This window comes from Medicago sativa, chromosome 4 (genome assembly GCF_051527215.1).
Source record: "Medicago sativa cultivar Bolivia chromosome 4, Bolivia_mono, whole genome shotgun sequence".
Lineage (NCBI taxonomy): Eukaryota > Viridiplantae > Streptophyta > Magnoliopsida > Fabales > Fabaceae > Medicago > Medicago sativa.
Window position 1 is genome coordinate 48,479,992 of NC_140752.1, and position 23,544 is coordinate 48,503,535.

Genomic DNA, 23,544 nt, shown 5'->3' on the forward strand with positions numbered 1-23,544 from the left:
CACCGAAGTGCTCCGTTTTCAGTTTCACTTTATAAATTTATGCATATGGTAAAAAACATATTGAGTGATGTTGACTTTCATTGTGCATATATATATATATATATATATATATATATATATATATATATATATATATATATATTCATATCTGATCATATATTTACTCACTTGTGTATAGTAATATACATATTTGTAACCAAAAAAAAAAAAGTAATATACATATATTATCAATATTGCTTCTTATCCGTCAATTTCCCTTCTTTAAAATTGTTTGGCCATTATAAGAGTCCGTTTGGCCCTCCTTTTTTGGCATTTCTCTTCTCCTTAGAAGGAGAAGCTGGGCCAAACAGAAATTGTAATAAGTCCTTATAGAATAAAGTAACTTATTTTTCATGAACAAATGTAGATAAAAAGTTATTTGTGAAAAAGTCACTGAGAGGAACTTTTTATGAAAAGTTTGTTGCTTACACATAATAATACACAAGTTAATTATTTCTCTATTACATGATTTTCTCTGCAAACTGATCTTGTAAAACCACGCTTCTTGATTATACTTCAAAAAAAAAAAAACACGCTTATATTTTGAGAAAATATATTTCCACTTTTTTTTTATTCGCTTGTTGACTAATATATTTTGAGAAAATATATTTTCGCTTCTTGATTAATATATTTTGAGAATATCTATTTCCAATTTTTGATTCGCTTCTTGATTAATATATTTTGAGAAAATATATTTCCAATTTTTGATTCGCTTCTTGATTATTATATTCTGAAAAAATATATTATGAGAAAATATATTTCCAATTTTTGATTCGCTTCTTGATTAATATATTTTGAGAAAATATATTTCCAATTTTTTACTCGCTTCTTGATTAATATATTCTGAAAAAATATATTTCCAATTTTTGATTCGCTTCGTGATTAATATATTTCGAGAAAATATATTTTCACTTTTTGATTCGCTTATTGATTAATATATTTTGAGAAAATATATTTCCACTATTTGATTTGAAGAAAATTTCTTACCCAATATACTTTGAGAAAATTTACTACTTGATTTGAAGAAAATTTCTTGCCCGATATATTTTGAAAAAATATACTTTTTAATTTGAAGAAATTTTTTTGCTCAGCATATTTTTGAAACAGTATTTGATTTACAGCAAATTTTTTGCTTAATATATTTCGAGACAATATTTTATAACTTTAAAAATGATTTTTGATATATTTTGCGAAGCAGTCCGAATATACGTAGCAAAAATAAATCAATCACAATTTCTTTCAAATTTTACACTTTTACCGTGCATAAAAAATGTATCTTCAATATATTTTTACGCGTAAAGTTGATATGAAAAACATTACTTATCAACTTAAGTCCTGATGCTTTTTCGAAGGCTCTTATCGATTTTGTTTATTTTGCAATTGTTTTTTGGTGCATATACATAATTTGTGGATAATCAGTCTTATGGACAATTAGATTTAACTTAATCTGTTTCACTTGCTATTAATTCTCGCTGTGTGATTTAGTTACAATGTAATAAAGAAAGAAAGACGAGTAAAACACAAGAGGTAGGACCAAGTTAATACAAGAAAGACTACTTTAGGTGGGTGTGGTTATGGTGCATAAGCAATCCTTATGCACCATACATAAGTCTTGCATAAGTCCAGCCCATTAACCGACTCAATTGCTTCCTACACACACCCCCAAAGAAAACCCAACCCGGAAACAAACAAAACCACCGGAAATAATGTGCTGCAATTGCGACGTCGTTCATTCACCTGTGTTCATTCATTCATCATCATCATCATCATCATCATCATCTAACCATCGAAAACAACCGTCGTTCACCACCGTCATTCATCATCTAACCACCGGAAACAAACTTCCATCACCGTTGTTCACCACCTCCAATTGCGACGTGCTCTGACGTGCTGCCAAACTTCCAAACGCGCTCCGACGTGCTGCCCTTTGCTCGCCGCTCCGACGTAGTTTATCCGGCTAGGTCACAGCGTGATTGCGACGTGATTTCACCGGCGAGGTTGCATGAATTTCACCCTTGCTTGCGCTCCGACGTGATTTCTCCGGCGACATTTGTAACACCCCGTTTTCCCAACATAAAAATTTCATAATAAATCAGAGTATTTAAATCATAAACGGAATGTTACATACTTCTTGAAAGTCATAAACTGAATAAATAACAATTTATTCTTCAAAATCATTTAACATAAGTAATTCAAAACTTCGCAGAGGAATTAGTTCATTCAACATAAAAAGTCTTTGGCACGCAGGCCTCAACAAAAAATCTCATAAGTCTTAGTTCAATATTTATTCATAAAAGTTCATAAACAATACGTTGTTATACCCTAATTTTGGACCTAAAAATACTTATTCAAAATATTTTTTCTATCTTGAATATATGCCTATTACTCTTGAAGGATTGCCAATTTGCTATTGTTTACACTGACATTTTACTCTGCTTTATCTCTCAATTTAGCTCTAAAAATCTTTTCAACTGTGTGTTTGTCTATGTTTTCTTGTATTTCAAGTCATCCAAAATATTTTCCTTGCATTTCAAGTCATTTGATCTGTCTCTGATCAATTGCATATTTCTCTGCATTTTATTTCAATGTTACTTGCAAAATTCATAAAAAAGGGTATTTTAGTCATTTCCTGCATTCAAACTCATTTTAGTCCTTGAGAATTGTTTGAGTCTTTTCAATTTGGTTGTATAAATCTTTATCTTAATCCCATGTCAAAACCCATTCCAAAAATTACATTTGAAGTCATTTTGAGTCAGTTTAGCCCCTAGGGGCATTTTAGTCATTTCCTGTGTTAAAACTCTGTTTAATCCCTAAAAAAACTTGTCTCTGAGTCTTTTCATTTAGTTTGTATAAGCTCTTGCTTTAATTCCCTGTTAAAAAACCATTTTAAAATTGCATCTGAGTCATTTTGAGTCGTTTTAATCCCTAGGGGCATTTTGGTCATTTCACACGAAATTTTGACAGAGAGAGGTTACTTTAAAGTACCTCATTTATGTAGTTGGTTCATTTTAGTCCGTTTTGTTATTTTTTTAATCGTTTCACTTTACGTTATTTTCCATTTACCAATTTTAATTCAATTTTATTTTAATTTTCATTTTCAGTCCCAAAATTTCTAATAATTGCATTTTTAGTCCTTTTTCCATAATTGCAGTTTAGTCCACAAGTTTCAGTTAATTGCAGAACAGTCCCTACTAGTGTCAAGTTCTTTTTTAGTCCATTTTTTTTTAATTGCAGATTGGTCCCTTAATTTCAAAGAATTGCAAAAAGGTCCTCAAGTCATTTTTAAGCCAAGGCCGAGTTTGTTAAGGTCCAATCCAGGTGTCAACGTCCCATTGACTATCAGATACACATGTCAAGCTATAAAAGGAGCCAACTCATCAATTGCACAGAAACAGAACCATTCAACGCAAGCCACATCACAAACACCAATTCCAATTCTCTCTCCAGAAAACAGAATCAATCACAGAAAATTGCAAGAACACGATGAAGCTCATGAAGAACTTCATCCCCAAACCGAAACCCTAATTGTCCAGAATCAAAATCCACATCAATTCACCACAAATCCACACCAATTTCATCACAAGAAAACTCAATTCAACAAATATTGTACAAAATCAATTCGAATTTACAAAAAAAACTCTCAGAGATTCTCAGAAGAATCATCATCATTGAGTTTTCACCTTCGCAATTCAAACGTAGATTCATCACCAACGATGACGAATCCAACGTGATCACGAAGGATTTGGTGAGAAGAGAAGAACAAAGATTGAATTCGAAGTTGAACCAGAGAAGAAGAGGAACGTGTTCATCTATTCGTTTTAGTTCGAAGCGACAAAGAAACACTCACCAGAAGATCAGAGAATAGATTCAAGAAATTTCCTGCATCTTATCCTTCGAATCTCCGAATTGAATAACAGGTGAACACATAAACTTTCTCGTCTTTCTTTCAAAAACCTCAACGAAGGTGTAGGTGTGTTACAAATCCACAGATCGATGTAAATCTAGGCTTCTTTTGTGATTTCTGGTTTTTAATTCATGCTTAGAATGAAAAATAAACGGTGAAAAGCTTTAGATCGTAGAGTTTTTGGTGAGTTTGAGTGACGGTTAGGGTTCCGGCATCGGAATCTTCACCGGCGGCAGCGAAACCCGCCGGAGAAGACGACCAGAAGTCAAGAGAGAGGTGAGAGCTTCTCTCACCAGATTTGAGAGAGGAGAGAGAAGTGAATGTAAAAATGAATTGAACCGGCAGGCTTGGGGTTATATAGACCCCTGAACCGGACCGGTTCAACCTCGGTTCATCTCTGCTTGGTTCTCAGCCTTTAGATCTAGGTTAAGTTGATCTGGATCAATCCAACGCTCCTGAAGCGTTTGGATGATCCAGAATCCGTTTCCTCTTGGGCCTGGGCCTCTTTTCTGCGCAGATTTTGCATCCTCATAATTTTCTTGCTATTCATACACTGCTGCTTGATGTTTGCACCCCTACTTTAGCCTAAAAATTCATAATAAAATTCCTAAAAATTTTCTATGTGTTCTTGATGTTTTTCTTGACATTTTTGTGATATTATTATGTGTCAAAACCTGGCAAAAAATATTGTGATACTTTCTTGCTTTATTACTTGAATTCCATGTTAAAAGTCCATGAACATTTAATTCCAACCCTTGATAAATAGTTGTGGTTCTTGACATATGATTTTATGAAGTTGTTACTGTTGTTTGCATGTGTTTCCACTGAGTGTGTGCATGTGATGTTTGGTTGCTTGCTTTCCAAGTTTTGTTTTGTGAATAAATAGTGCAAATAAATCTAAAATTCACATTAAAATACAAGGTCATAATGGTACTTTGATTCTCATTTTTAAACCTGGATTTTGTGCCTTGAAAGTATGTTGAGCTATGAGAATTATAGGCCATATTCAAGCCTTGCATTGGTGATGAATCTTTAGGTCTATTGCATATTGTCTTTGCTTGTTTTTAGGTCATTTCTCTTACTTTTTGTTATGGTAGTTTTACTTACCTATATCTCTATATTTTTGTGCCTTATATTACTAACAATTTCATCTATTGGTTTCATACATCTTATAAGCATTTCACCTCTATTCTACTTCTTGCCATTTAAAATTCATGCAATACTTAGTATGTAGAAAACTTAGGGGTTTTGTAATTTCTCTTAAATGCTTTTAAATTCTTGCAAGACCATAGCATGTATCTAGGCCAATGATGTAAAGGACAATGGACTCTAATGATGTACACCGACACAAACACCGACACATGCACACACATCACATGGATATTTTAGATGTATGCTTAGGGAATGTATGCTTTAGATGTATGTTTAGGAACCTTGACACTTAGGTAAATTCTCTTTTCCAAACAAATATAAGCAACATCACTCAAATGATTTTCTAAATAAACCTTGGGATCAAAATCCCATTGTATTTTCCTCTTCTTTTCTTAAGCAAAAAATCTTAATGAATTCTAATCATACTTAGACCTTTTTGCAAAATAACTAATTCCACCTCACTCTTTTCACAATCTCATGCCCTTGAGGCCTCTTTCTATTCTTCAAAATCCCATTTTCAAACTTAAAATCAACCAACAAAAACAAAAACATTTTTGAAAGAGAACTACGGTGGATTTGATCCCTTAAAAGGGTACGTAGGCAAGGAACCAATATTCCTTCAATTCCAATAAAATAAAAATTCAAACATCTTCTTCTCCCTCCAATTCTTCACTTTAGTAAACTCTTAGGTGTAAATATCACTTTTCAAATAGCATTTAAAAATAAAGCGCGCGCGTAGAAAGTAAAGACGGTTCCTATAGGATACTATAGTCGTTATGGGTGCCTAACACCTTCCCGTAGCGAAAACAACTCCCGGACCTCGATTCTCAAGGGTTTTTCTTATTTTTTCCCTTCCCAAGAAAAAAATGAGATATCAAAGGTTAAAAAGGTTCAAACGTAATCAATGTTTGACACCCGAAAACCAAGATAAAACATACGTAAGGAATAGAAGTAAAGTCAAGTCCCATCCCGTTATGTATCAGAGCACCTAGACACACATGTGAGGAGTCCACTCACGACGCCTCTAATCTTGATTACCTGCAAGTTACCCATACGAAGAGCAACATTTCCAAGCAGAGGGGTGAGATTTCTCAAACAATAATATAAAGCATATAAATCATGTAAAATACATTCAACAACTTAAACATCCTATAATTCATTAATCATATCTAACAACTTAAACTTCCTTAACTAGTATCATTATTCTTCCTACATTAGTCATATACTTCATATTATATCATCATATAAATATCATCACATATCTACAAATATTAGTCATAAGCATTATCATATATCCTTTTAATCATAGCATCTTAATCATAGACATAAACATCATCATATAACATCAAGTACTAATAATAACCATCTCATAACATTATATATCAACCATAAACATGATCACAAACAATCCATCTTAAATATAATCACGAGGAGTCATCATACATCATCATTAGTAAACGTATAACATCTTATCATATTCACATATCAGCATATCATAAATCACATAGCATCTTATCATAACAACTTCATATTCAACTATCATAAACAAATCATAATCAACATCATCATCAATCCTAAACAACATCATCGTCAAACATGAACAACATCATCATCAAAATCAAACATCATCATCAAACATGAACAACATCATCGTCAAACATCATCATCATAATCAAACATCATCATCAAACATAAACAACATTCTTAATCAAACTCATCATTCACTTCATATTCAATCTTAAACAACTTCATAGTCGACTCGACACTTGACTTGACAATGCGACTCAACTTGACGATGCAACTCTTAACAACTTAACTCATCGTAAACTTCTTGATATGCAAATGCATGTGGTACCAATCAACAACATAAATGAGCGTAATTAGGCTCTTCAACGTGTGAGCATAAAGCTGCCGGGCTTAAAGCCCCCAACGTAGTTTGAGCACAAGGCTGTCGGGCCTAAAGCCCCCAACTTTAATGAGCACAAGACTGCCGGGCCTAAAGCCCCCAACTTTAATGAGTATGCAATGGACTCAATCTTCCTACAACTTGACAACTTAAATAACATCATGAACATCTATGACATCCTAACATCTTGACATCTTGACAACATAACATCTTAACAACTTGATGACTTCATAACGACTCGACGACTTAACAACTCTTATCATCTTAACGTCTTAACATCTTAACATCTTAGCATCTTGACAACATATGGATCACATAAATAATTCATGTCATATCATAATATAACAATATCAAATGATAATAAACAACATCCTAAAACATCATATTCATCAATCATAAACAACTTCATATAACATCGAATTTAAACATTGACAATAATTCACTATGTATCTTTGTAAAAACATAATAAATTATCCACAACCTATTTTCATGTCAAACCAAAGCTACTGGAAAGGTATTACAAATATCAACAAATTTCATGTTTACAACAAAGATCAATTCAAAACAAAAACATATGAACAAAACGCAAAAACATGAAACAGAGAATGCTGTCACCGTACAATTTTGCTAAGACCTCCCTGTAGTATTTTCATCATAACTCACAGACCAAACATCATTTTCACGTCAAACCAAATCCACTAGAAAGCTAATAAAATTATCTAAAACTTTCATGTTTACTTCTAAGACCAATTTTGTACCGATCAATACCAATTGTCATTTTAAATTCGGAAAAGTTGTGCTGAAAGTCCATAAAAATTCACTGTGACCCACGTGCAGTAATTTGACCATAACTCAAATTCTATATATCTTTTTGACGTGAGACCAACGGCATTAGAAAGCTAACATCCATACCTACAACTTTCGTGTTTACACCTAAGACCAATTCGGCACCGATCAATTCCAGTTTTAATCTCAAAATTCGGGCTGAATGCAGATTTTCTCCAAGTTTCACCTAATCTCATGGTTCTAACCTCAAAACTACTTCCAATAACCATCCTATGGATTATCTAAGGTCTGTACATAATTTCTACATCAATTCAACAAGTTTTCATCTTCTAATCATCAAATCTCTCTCAAAACCCTAATTCTCAAATTCTCACAAACTCTCCCCAACTTGTTAGATGTAATCTAATGATTTAACAACTTAATATTAATGCAAGATAGTCTCACCCTCACCTTAGATTAATTCCTGAATCAGCAGCAGCGTTCTTCTTTCCTAAGGTCTTCTCCTCTTCTCTTGACTTTTCTCTTCTCTTCTCTTCTTTCTTGTTCTCCTCTTTTCCAAAAAGCGGTTTAGGGTAAACTCTTTCCAACCTAAGCTTCTCTATTTATAATACTAAAATATTCTTCCCAAATCTATTTAGGCCCAACAACTTATTCTTCTTTCTATTCTAACACCCAAATCCACTCACACTAATAATCCTCATATTCTAATAAATAATATTTCTCTACTAAATATATAATAATACACCAAATAACAAATATATATCTATAATAATTAACAAATATATTATGTTAGTAAATACCAACATATAACATAACAAAATATCACTCAACAAAATATATTAACTAAATTATAAAAAGACATCTAATCTCAACAAATCATATATCCCTCATATACATCATATAAATATATAAATATATTCTAAAACTAATTTAAATAATTAAATTAAAAGGAGGGCGTTACAACTCTCCCCAACTTAAAAGAATTTCGTCCTCGAAATTCAAGCACAAGAGAAAATAAATTTAATTATTGTTTCTTCAAACAAAACACAAAACCACATCAATGTTAGTCAGTTAAACATGATCACATAATAAAACATAACTACTAACTAGAAAACATGACGACACGACACAACGACTCTTCTACTTGGCCGGACGGACCGACCTGCTCTGATACCAATTGTAACACCTCGTTTTCCCAACATAAAAATTTCATAATAAATCAGAGTATTTAAATCATAAACGGAATGTCACAAACTTCTTGAAAGTCATAAACTGAATAAATAAAAATTTATTCTTCAAAATCATTTAACATAAGTAATTCAAAACATCGCAGCGGAATTAGTTCATTCAACATAAAAAGTCTTTGGCACGCAGGTCTCAACAGAAAATCTCATAAGTCTTAGTTCAATATTTATTCATAAAAGTTCATAAACAATACGTAAGGAATAGAAGTAAAGTCAAGTCCCATCCCGTTACGTATCAGAGCACCTAGACACACATGTGAGGAGTCCACTCACGACGCCTCTAATCTTGATTACCTGCAAGTTACCCATACGAAGAGCAACATTTCCAAGCAGAGGGGTGAGATTTCTCAAACAATAATATAAAACATATAAATCATGTAAAGTACATTCAACAACTTAAACATCCTATAATTCATTAATCATATCTAGCAACTTAAACTTCCTTAACTAGTATCATTATTCTTCCTACATTAGTCATATACTTCATATTATATCATCATATAAATATCATCACATATCTACAAATATTAGTCATAAGCATTATCATATAGGTGGCATTTAGGATGGGAAATGGAAAGATTTTCCCACCATAGGAAAGTCTCATTTTTACCTACAGCTGCAGGTTATAACCTGCTACAATTTAAAATAAGAAATTAATAAAAACTTATTATATTGTCAAATATTGAGAAACTCTTGTTTTCTAAATCACCTCCCCTTTCCTCAAAATAAAAATCCACACCCCTTGTTGTATGCCATCTTCCCATCTGCTCGTGTTTAAGTTCTGGCTTCGAAGACCTTCATATAACTTCAACCCATTTTCTTAAATTCCATCATCTTCAACCTTATAAATTATGGAAGCTTCAATCTTTTCTTAGCTATCATTTTGGGTTTCTGATAAATGAATTATTATGCCTCAAATCTCCATGACTATTAAATTGCTGGCTCAAAATCATAAATTAGACATATGAAAAATGCAATTCTTTTGCATTTCGGTGAAAACCACAGATTTACATTTTCTCAATCTTCTGGATTGGGTTTGAAATGAAACCGAGCAATTTGATGAACTACAAGAACCCTACTTAATTCTAATTATGAGTTTTCTATTTTTGATTACAAAGTATAATTTTTTAGAACATTAAAATCGATTGTTAATTTGTTATGATAGTGTTTAACTTTTTAACTCTTTTGATAATAGAGAACAAAAACAGAAACCCAGAAATTTGTTATGACTGTGTCTATTTGTGGGGTCAGTTTTTTTTTTTTTTTTTATAGGTTCCATGCCAAAAAGTTGCAAATAAGTTGCCTGTAATAGATCTGAACCATTGATTTAAAATAACAATTTATCAATGGTTAAAAAGTCTACTTTCTCATGATGGGAAAATCTTTCCCATTCCCATCCTAAATGCCACCTATCATATATCCTTTTAATCATAGCATCTTAATCATAGACATAAACATCATCGTGTAACATCAAGTACTAATCATAACCATCTCATAACATTATATATCAACCATAAACATAATCACAAACAATCCATCTTAAATATAATCACGAGGAGTCATCATACATCATCATTAGTAAACGTATAACATCTTATCATATTCACATATCAGCATATCATAAATCACATAGCATCTTATCATAACAACTTCATATTCAACTATCATAAACAAATCATAATCAACATCATCATCAATCCTAAACAACATCATCGTCAAACATGAACAACATCATCATCAAAATCAAACATCATCATCAAACATGAACAACATCATCGTCAAACATCATCATCATAATCAAACATCATCATCAAACATAAACAACATTCTTAATCAAACTCATCATTCACTTCATATTCAATCTTAAACAACTTCATAGTCGACTCGACACTTGACTTGACAATGCGACTCAACTTGACGATGCAACTCTTAACAACTTAACTCATCGTAAACTTCTTGATATGCAAATGCATGTGGTACCAATCAACAACATAAATGAGCGTAATTAGGCTCTTCAACGTGTGAGCATAAAGCTGCCGGGCTTAAAGCCCCCAACGTAGTTTGAGCACAAGGCTGCTGGGCCTAAAGCCCCCAACTTTAATGAGCACAAGGCTGCCGGGCCTAAAGCCCCCAACTTTAATGAGCACAAGGCTCCCGGGCCTAAAGCCCCCAACTTTAATGAGTATGCAATGGACTCAATCTTCCTACAACTTGACAACTTAAACAACATCATGAACATCTATGACATCCTAACATCTTGACATCTTGACAACATAACATCTTAACAACTTGATGACTTCATAACTACTCGACGACTTAACAACTCTTATCATCTTAACGTCTTAACATCTTAACATCTTAGCATCTTGACAACATATGGATCACATAAATAATTCATGTCATATCATAATATAACAATATCAAATGATAATAAACAACATCTTAAAACATCATATTCATCAATCATAAACAACTTTATATAACATCGTATTTAAACATCGACAATAATTCACTATGTATCTTTGTAAAAACATAATAAATTATCCACAACCTATTTTCATGTCAAACCAAAGCTACTGGAAAGGTATTACAAATATCAACAACTTTCATGTTTACAACAAAGATCAATTCAAAACAGAAACATATGAACAAAACGCAAAAACATGAAACAGAGAATGATGTCACCGTACAATTTTGCTAAGACCTCCCTATAGTATTTTCATCATAACTCACAGACCAAACATCATTTTCATGTCAAACCAAAGCCACTAGAAAGCTAACAAAATTATCTAAAACTTCCATGTTTACTCCTAAGACCAATTTTGTACCGATCAATACCAGTTTTCATTTTAAATTCGGAAAAGTTGTGCTGAAAGTCCATAAAAATTCACTGTGACCCACGTGCAGTAATTTGACCATAACTCAAGTTCTATATATCTTTTTGACGTGAGACCAACGGCATTAGAAAGCTAACATCCATACCTACAACTTTCGTGTTTACACCTAAGACCAATTCGGCACCGATCAATTCCAGTTTTAATCTCAAAATTCGGGCTGAATGCAGATTTTCTCCAAGTTTCACCTAATCTCATGGTTCTAACCTCAAAACTACTTCCAATAACCATCCTATGGATTATCTAAGGTCTGTACATAATTTCTACATCAATTCAACAAGTTTTCATCTTCTAATCATCAAATCTCTCTCAAAACCCTAATTCTCAAATTCTCACAAACTGTCCCCAACTTGTTAGATGTAATCTAATGATTTAACAACTTAATATTAATGCAAGATAGTCTCACCCTCACCTTAGATTAATTCCTGAATCAGCAGCAGCGTTCTTCTTTCCTAAGGTCTTCTCCTCTTCTCTTGACTTTTCTCTTCTCTTCTCTTCTTTCTTGTTCTCCTCTTTTCCAAAAAGCGGTTTAGGGTAAACTCTTTCCAACCTAAGCTTCTCTATTTATAATACTAAAATATTCTTCCCAAATCTATTTAGGTCCAACAACTTATTCTTCTTTCTATTCTAACACCCAAATCCACTCACACTAATAATCCTCATATTCTAATAAATAATATTTCTCTACTAAATATATAATAATACACCAAATAACAAATATATATCTATAATAATTAACAAATATATTATGTTAGTAAATACCAACATATAACATAACAAAATATCACTCAACAAAATATATTAACTAAATTATAAAAAGACATCTAATCTCAACAAATCATATATCCCTCATATACATCATATAAATATATAAATATATTCTAAAACTAATTTAAATAATTAAATTAAAAGGAGGGCGTTACAACTCTCCCCAACTTAAAAGAATTTCGTCCTCGAAATTCAAGCACAAGAGAAAATAAATTTAATTATTGTTTCTTCAAACAAAACACAAAACCACATCAATGTTAGTCAGTTAAACATGATCACATAATAAAACATAACTACTAACTAGAAAACATGACTACACGACACAACGACTCTTCTACTTGGCCGGACGGACCGACCTGCTCTGATACCAATTGTAACACCTCGTTTTCCCAACATAAAAATTTCATAATAAATCAGAGTATTTAAATCATAAACGGAATGTCACAAACTTCTTGAAAGTCATAAACTGAATAAATAACAATTTATTCTTCAAAATCATTTAACATAAGTAATTCAAAACTTCGCAGCGGAATTAGTTCATTCAACATAAAAAGTCTTTGGCACGCAGGCCTCAACAGAAAATCTCATAAGTCTTAGTTCAATATTTATTCATAAAAGTTCATAAACAATACGTAAGGAATAGAAGTAAAGTCAAGTCCCATCGCGTTACGTATCAGAGCACCTAGACACACATGTGAGGAGTCCACTCACGACGCCTCTAATCTTGATTACCTGCAAGTTACCCATACGAAGAGCAACATTTCCAAGCAGAGGGGTGAGATTTCTCAAACAATAATATAAAGCATATAAATCATGTAAAGTACATTCAACAACTTAAACATCCTATAATTCATTAATCATATCTAGCAACTTAAACTTCCTTAACTAGTATCATTATTCTTCCTACATTAGTCATATACTTCATATTATATCATCATATAAATATCATCACATATCTACAAATATTAGTCATAAGCATTATCATATATCCTTTTAATCATAGCATCTTAATCATAGACATAAACATCATCGTATAACATCAAGTACTAATCATAACCATCTCATAACATTATATATCAACCATAAACATAATCACAAACAATCCATCTTAAATATAATCACGAGGAGTCATCATACATCATCATTAGTAAACGTATAACATCTTATCATATTCACATATCAGCATATCATAAATCACATAGCATCTTATCATAACAACTTCATATTCAACTATCATAAACAAATCATAATCAACATCATCATCAATCCTAAACAACATCATCGTCAAACATGAACAACATCATCATCAAAATCAAACATCATCATCAAACATGAACAACATCATCGTCAAACATCATCATCATAATCAAACATCATCATCAAACATAAACAACATTCTTAATCAAACTCATCATTCACTTCATATTCAATCTTAAACAACTTCATAGTCGACTCGACACTTGACTTGACAATGCGACTCAACTTGACGATGCAACTCTTAACAACTTAACTCATCGTAAACTTCTTGATATGCAAATGCATGTGGTACCAATCAACAACATAAATGAGCGTAATTAGGCTCTTCAACGTGTGAGCATAAAGTTGCCGGGCTTAAAGCCCCCAACGTAGTTTGAGCACAAGGCTGCCGGGCCTAAAGCCCCTTACTTTAATGAGCACAAGGCTCCCGGGCCTAAAGCCCCCAACTTTAATGAGTATGCAATGGACTCAATCTTTCTACAACTTGACAACTTAAACAACATCATGAACATCTATGACATCCTAACATCTTGACATCTTGACAACATAACATCTTAACAACTTGATGACTTCATAACTACTCGACGACTTAACAACTCTTATCATCTTAACGTCTTAAAATCTTAACATCTTAGCATCTTGACAACATATGGATCACATAAATAATTCATGTCATATCATAATATAACAATATCAAATGATAATAAACAACATCTTAAAACATCATATTCATCAATCATAAACAACTTCATATAACATCGTATTTAAACATCGACAATAATTCACTATGTATCTTTGTAAAAACATAATAAATTATCCACAACCTTTTTTCATGTCAAACCAAAGCTACTGGAAAGGTATTACAAATATCAACAACTTTCATGTTTACAACAAAGATCAATTCAAAACAGAAACATATGAACAAAACGCAAAAACATGAAACAGAGAATGATGTCACCGTACAATTTTGCTAAGACCTCCCTATAGTATTTTCATCATAACTCACAGACCAAACATCATTTTCATGTCAAACCAAAGCCACTAGAAAGCTAACAAAATTATCTAAAACTTTAATGTTTACTCCTAAGACCAATTTTGTACCGATCAATACCAGTTTTCATTTTAAATTCGGAAAAGTTGTGATGAAAGTCCATAAAAATTCACTGTGACCCACGTGCAGTAATTTGACCATAACTCAAGTTCTATATATCTTTTTGACGTGAGACCAACGGCATTAGAAAGCTAACATCCATACCTACAACTTTCGTGTTTACACCTAAGACCAATTAGGCACCGATCAATTCCAGTTTTAATATCAAAATTCGGGCTGAATGCAGATTTTCTCCAAGTTTCACCTAATCTCGTGGTTCTAACCTCAAAACTACTTCCAATAACCATCCTATGGATTATCTAAGGTCTGTACATAATTTCTACATCAATTCAACAAGTTTTCATCTTCTAATCATCAAATCTCTCTCAAAACCCTAATTCTCAAATTCTCACAAACTCTCCCCAACTTGTTAGATGTAATCTAATGATTTAACAACTTAATATTAATGCAAGATAGTCTCACCCTCACCTTAGATTAATTCCTGAATCAGCAGCAGCGTTCTTCTTTCCTAAGGTCTTCTCCTCTTCTCTTGACTTTTCTCTTCTCTTCTCTTCTTTCTTGTTCTCCTCTTTTCCAAAAAGCGGTTTAGGGTAAACTCTTTCCAACCTAAGCTTCTCTATTTATAATACTAAAATATTCTTCCCAAATCTATTTAGGCCCAACAACTTATTCTTCTTTCTATTCTAACACCCAAATCCACTCACACTAATAATCCTCATATTCTAATAAATAATATTTCTCTACTAAATATATAATAATACACCAAATAACAAATATATATCTATAATAATTAACAAATATATTATGTTAGTAAATACCAACATATAACATAACAAAATATCACTCAACAAAATATATTAACTAAATTATAAAAAGACATCTAATCTCAACAAATCATATATCCCTCATATACATCATATAAATATATAAATATATTCTAAAACTAATTTAAATAATTAAATTAAAAGGAGGGCGTTACAACTCTCCCCAACTTAAAAGAATTTCGTCCTCGAAATTCAAGCACAAGAGAAAATAAATTTAATTATTGTTTCTTCAAACAAAACACAAAACCACATCAATGTTAGTCAGTTAAACATGATCACATAATAAAACATAACTACTAACTAGAAAACATGACGACACGACACAACGACTCTTCTACTTGGCCGGACGGACCGACCTGCTCTGATACCAATTGTAACACCTCGTTTTCCCAACATAAAAATTTCATAATAAATCAGAGTATTTAAATCATAAACGGAATGTCACAAACTTCTTGAAAGTCATAAACTGAATAAATAACAATTTATTCTTCAAAATCATTTAACATAAGTAATTCAAAACTTCGCAGCGGAATTAGTTCATTCAACATAAAAAGTCTTTGGCACGCAGGCCTCAACAGAAAATCTCATAAGTCTTAGTTCAATATTTATTCATAAAAGTTCATAAACAATACGTAAGGAATAGAAGTAAAGTCAAGTCCCATCGCGTTACGTATCAGAGCACCTAGACACACATGTGAGGAGTCCACTCACGACGCCTCTAATCTTGATTACCTGCAAGTTACCCATACGAAGAGCAACATTTCCAAGCAGAGGGGTGAGATTTCTCAAACAATAATATAAAGCATATAAATCATGTAAAGTACATTCAACAACTTAAACATCCTATAATTCATTAATCATATCTAGCAACTTAAACTTCCTTAACTAGTATCATTATTCTTCCTACATTAGTCATATACTTCATATTATATCATCATATAAATATCATCACATATCTACAAATATTAGTCATAAGCATTATCATATATCCTTTTAATCATAGCATCTTAATCATAGACATAAACATCATCGTATAACATCAAGTACTAATCATAACCATCTCATAACATTATATATCAACCATAAACATAATCACAAACAATCCATCTTAAATATAATCACGAGGAGTCATCATACATCATCATTAGTAAACGTATAACATCTTATCATATTCACATATCAGCATATCATAAATCACATAGCATCTTATCATAACAACTTCATATTCAACTATCATAAACAAATCATAATCAACATCATCATCAATCCTAAACAACATCATCGTCAAACATGAACAACATCATCATCAAAATCAAACATCATCATCAAACATGAACAACATCATCGTCAAACATCATCATCATAATCAAACATCATCATCAAACATAAACAACATTCTTAATCAAACTCATCATTCACTTCATATTCAATCTTAAACAACTTCATAGTCGACTCGACACTTGACTTGACAATGCGACTCAACTTGACGATGCAACTCTTAACAACTTAACTCATCGTAAACTTCTTGATATGCAAATGCATGTGGTACCAATCAACAACATAAATGAGCGTAATTAGGCTCTTCAACGTGTGAGCATAAAGTTGCCGGGCTTAAAGCCCCCAACGTAGTTTGAGCACAAGGCTGCCGGGCCTAAAACCCCTTACTTTAATGAGCACAAGGCTCCCGGGCCTAAAGCCCCCAACTTTAATGAGTATGCAATGGACTCAATCTTTCTACAACTTGACAACTTAAACAACATCATGAACATCTATGACATCCTAACATCTTGACATCTTGACAACATAACATCTTAACAACTTGATGACTTCATAACTACTCGACGACTTAACAACTCTTATCATCTTAACGTCTTAACATCTTAACATCTTAGCATCTTGACAACATATGGATCACATAAATAATTCATGTCATATCATAATATAACAATATCAAATGATAATAAACAACATCTTAAAACATCATATTCATCAATCATAAACAACTTCATATAACATCGTATTTAAACATCGACAATAATTCACTATGTATCTTTGTAAAAACATAATAAATTATCCACAACCTATTTTCATGTCAAACCAAAGCTACTGGAAAGGTATTACAAATATCAACAACTTTCATGTTTACAACAAAGATCAATTCAAAACAGAAACATATGAACAAAACGCAAAAACATGAAACAGAGAATGATGTCACCGTACAATTATGCTAAGACCTCCCTATAGTATTTTCATCATAACTCACAGACCAAACATCATTTTCATGTCAAACCAAAGCCACTAGAAAGCTAACAAAATTATCTAAAACTTCCATGTTTACTCCTAAGACCAATTTTGTACCGATCAATACCAGCTTTCATTTAAAATTCGGAAAAGTTGTGATGAAAGTCCATAAAAATTCACTGTGACCCACGTGCAGTAATTTGACCATAACTCAAGTTCTATATATCTTTTCGACGTGAGACCAACGGCATTAGAAAGCTAACATCCATACCTACAACTTTCGTGTTTACACCTAAGACCAATTCGGCACCGATCAATTCCAGTTTTAATATCAAAATTCGGGCTGAATGCAGATTTTCTCCAAGTTTCACCTAATCTCATGGTTCTAACCTCAAAACTACTTCCAATAACCATCCTATGGATTATCTAAGGTCTGTACATAATTTCTACATCAATTCAACAAGTTTTCATCTTCTAATCATCAAATCTCTCTCAAAACCCTAATTCTCAAATTCTCACAAACTCTCCCCAACTTGTTAGATGTAATCTAATGATTTAACAACTTAATATTAATGCAAGATAGTCTCACCCTCACCTTAGATTAATTCCTGAATCAGCAGCAGCGTTCTTCTTTCCTAAGGTCTTCTCCTCTTCTCTTGACTTTTCTCTTCTCTTCTCTTCTTTCTTGTTCTCCTCTTTTCCAAAAAGCGGTTTAGGGTAAACTCTTTCCAACCTAAGCTTCTCTATTTATAATACTAAAATATTCTTCCCAAATCTATTTAGGCCCAACAACTTATTCTTCTTTCTATTCTAACACCCAAATCCACTCACACTAATAATCCTCATATTCTAATAAATAATATTTCTCTACTAAATATATAATAATACACCAAATAACAAATATATATCTATAATAATTAACAAATATATTATGTTAGTAAATACCAACATATAACATAACAAAATATATTAACTAAATTATAAAAAGACATCTAATCTCAACAAATCATATATCCCTCATATACATCATATAAATATATAAATATATTCTAAAACTAATTTAAATAATTAAATTAAAAGGAGGCCGTTACAACTCTCCCCAACTTAAAAGAATTTCGTCCTCGAAATTCAAGCACAAGAGAAAATAAATTTAATTATTGTTTCTTCAAACAAAACACAAAACCACATCAATGTTAGTCAGTTAAACATGATCACATAATAAAACATACACCCTCCGGTCACAAATATAAGCAAAAATTCACTTTTTAGATTCATTCAATAAATGATGTATGTGGACTATGAAATAGATCACATACATCATTTATTGAATGAATCTAAAAAGTAAATTTTTGCTTATATTTGTGACCGGAGGGTGTAACTACTAACTAGAAAACATGACGACACGACACAACGACTCTTCTACTTGGCCGGACGGACCGACCTGCTCTGATACCAATTGTAACACCCCGTTTTCCCAACATAAAAATTTCATAATAAATCAGAGTATTTAAATCATAAACGGAATGTCACATACTTCTTGAAAGTCATAAACTGAATAAATAACAATTTATTCTTCAAAATCATTTAACATAAGTAATTCAAAACTTCGCAGCGGAATTAGTTCATTCAACATAAAAAGTCTTTGACACGCAGGCCTCAACAGAAAATCTCATAAGTCTTAGTTCAATATTTATTCATAAAAGTTCATAAACAATACGTAAGGAATAGAAGTAAAGTCAAGTCCCATCCCGTTACGTATCAGAGCACCTAGACACACATGTGAGGAGTCCACTCACGACGCCTCTAATCTTGATTACCTGCAAGTTACCCATACGAAGAGCAACATTTCCAAGCAGAGGGGTGAGATTTCTCAAACAATAATATAAAGCACATAAATCATGTAAAGTACATTCAACAACTTAAACATCCTATAATTCATTAATCATATCTAGCAACTTAAACTTCCTTAACTAGTATCATTATTCTTCCTACATTAGTCATATACTTCATATTATATCATCATATAAATATCATCACATATCTACAAATATTAGTCATAAGCATTATCATATATCCTTTTAATCATAGCATCTTAATCATAGACATAAACATCATCATATAACATCAAGTACTAATCATAACCATCTCATAACATTATATATCAACCATAAACATAATCACAAACAATCCATCTTAAATATAATCACGAGGAGTCATCATACATCATCATTAGTAAACGTATAACATCTTATCATATTCACATATCAGCATATCATAAATCACATAGCATCTTATCATAACAACTTCATATTCAACTATCATAAACAAATCATAATCAACATCATCATCAATCCTAAACAACATCATCGTCAAACATGAACAACATCATCATCAAAATCAAACATCATCATCAAACATGAACAACATCATCGTCAAACATCATCATCATAATCAAACATCATCATCAAACATAAACAACATTCTTAATCAAACTCATCATTCACATCATATTCAATCTTAAACAACTTCATAGTCGACTCGACACTTGACTTGACAATGCGACTCAACTTGACGATGCAACTCTTAACAACTTAACTCATCGTAAACTTCTTGATATGCAAATGCATGTGGTACCAATCAACAACATAAATGAGCGTAATTAGGCTCTTCAACGTGTGAGCATAAAGCTGCCGGGCTTAAAGCCCCCAACGTAGTTTGAGCACAAGGCTGCCGGGCATAAAGCCCCCAACTTTAATGAGCACAAGGCTGCCGGGCCTAAAGCCCCCAACTTTAATGAGTATGCAATGGACTCAATCTTCCTACAACTTGACAACTTAAACAACATCATGAACATCTATGACATCCTAACATCTTGACATCTTGACAACATAACATCTTAACAACTTGATGACTTCATAACGACTCAACGACTTAACAACTCTTATCATCTTAACGTCTTAACATCTTAACATCTTAGCATCTTGACAACATATGGATCACATAAATCATTCATGTCATATCATAATATAACAATATCAAATGATAATAAACAACATCTTAAAACATCATATTCATCAATCATAAACAACTTCATATAACATCGTATTTAAACATCGACAATAATTCACTATGTATCTTTGTAAAAACATAATAAATTATCCACAACCTATTTTCATGTCAAACCAAAGCTACTGGAAAGGTATTACAAATATCAACAACTTTCATGTTTACAACAAAGATCAATTCAAAACAGAAACATATGAACAAAACGCAGAAACATGAAACAGAGAATGCTGTCACCGTACAATTTTGCTAAGACCTCCCTGTAGTATTTTCATCATAACTCACAGGCCAAACATCATTTTCACGTCAAACCAAAGCCACTAGAAAGCTAACAAAATTATCTAAAACTTTCATGTTTACTCCTAAGACCAATTCTGTACGGATCAATACCAGTTTTCATTTTAAATTCGGAAAAGTTGTGTTGAAAGTCCATAAAAATTCACTGTGACCCACGTGCAGTAATTTGACCATAACTCAAGTTCTGTATATCTTTTTGACGTGAGACCAACGACATTAGAAAGCTAACATCCATACCTACAACTTTCGTGTTTACACCTAAGACCAATTTGGCACCGATCAATTCCAGTTTTAATATCAAAATTCGGGCTGAATGCAGATTTTCTCCAAGTTTCACCTAATCTCATGGTTCTAACCTCAAAACTACTTCCAATAACCATCCTATGGATTATCTAAGGTCTGTACATAATTTCTACATCAATTCAACAAGTTTTCATCTTCTAATCATCAAATCTCTCTCAAAACCCTAATTCTCAAATTCTCATAAACTCTCCCCAACTTGTTAGATGTAATCTAATGATTTAACAACTTAATATTAATGCAAGATAGTCTCACCCTCACCTTAGATTAATTCCTGAATCAGCAGCAGCGTTCTTCTTTCCTAAGGTCTTCTCCTCTTCTCTTGACTTTTCTCTTCTCTTCTCTTCTTTCTTGTTCTCCTCTTTTCCAAAAAGCGGTTTAGGGTAAACTCTTTCCAACCTAAGCTTCTCTATTTATAATACTAAAATATTCTTCCCAAATCTATTTAGGCCCAACAACTTATTCTTCTTTCTATTCTAACACCCAAATCCACTCACACTAATAATCCTCATATTCTAATAAATAATATTTCTCTACTAAATATATAATAATACACCAAATAACAAATATATATCTATAATAATTAACAAATATATTATGTTAGTAAATACCAACATATAACATAACAAAATATCACTCAACAAAATATATTAACTAAATTATAAAAAGACATCTAATCTCAACAAATCATATATCCCTCATATACATCATATAAATATATAAATATATTCTAAAACTAATTTAAATAGGCTTAAATATGTTATTCGTCCCTGCAAATAGGGGTCGTTTAAAATTTCGTCCCTGCAATCGCTAATCCTTTTTTTTTTGCCCCTGCAAAGTTTAATCAGTTAAAAATTCGTCCCTTGACCCAGTTAATGACTGCCACGTCATCAAAATTACCATAATGCCATGGGAATTGACGAAAATACCCCTGGGCTAATTTTTTTTTCCTTCAAAAAATTTTTTTTTTCAAAATTTTGAAAATTCTTTTTTAAATTAAAAAAATCTGAAAAAATAATTAAAAGTCAAAAAAAAAATCGGAAAAAAACTGTTAAAATTAAAATTGAAAAATTTTCGGGAAAAAATCGTAAAAAAAATTCGGGAAAAAACTGAATTTTTTTTTGAAGGAAAAAAAAACAAAAAAAAATAAGCCAGGGGTATTTTCGTCAATTCCCATGCCATTTTGTTAATTTGATGACGTGGCAGTCATTAACTTGGTCAAGGGACGAATTTTTAACTGATTAAACTTTGCAGGGGCAAAAAAAAAGGATTAGCGATTGCAGGGATGAATTTTTAAGTGACCCCTATTTGTAGGGACGAATAACATATTTAAGCCATTTAAATAATTAAATTAAAAGGAGGGCGTTACAACATTCGTACTGCATTTTGAAGAGGTAGTCATGTATATAATTTTTGTTGTATTTAGGTTTTGATTCAAATTTCGGATTTGTTAATGGTTTTCTGTTCTTAGGATCAATTTAGGGATTCAATTGTTGATATTAGGATCAATTTAGCTTCAGTTGTAGCAATTAATAAGGATCAATTTAGCTTCAGTTGTAGTTTCAATTTATGATATGTAATGGTTTTTTGTTCTTAATAGTGTTTGTTGCTGTTTTCAATGAAATTATTATTGGTACATGGAAATTGTTAGTGAAACCATACGTATGATTTAATGGTTTTGATAGTCTTTTTTGCTTTTGCTTTGATTGGTACATGGAGAAAGTTATTGAGTTACTATTGTGTCTTTTTTGCTTTGAT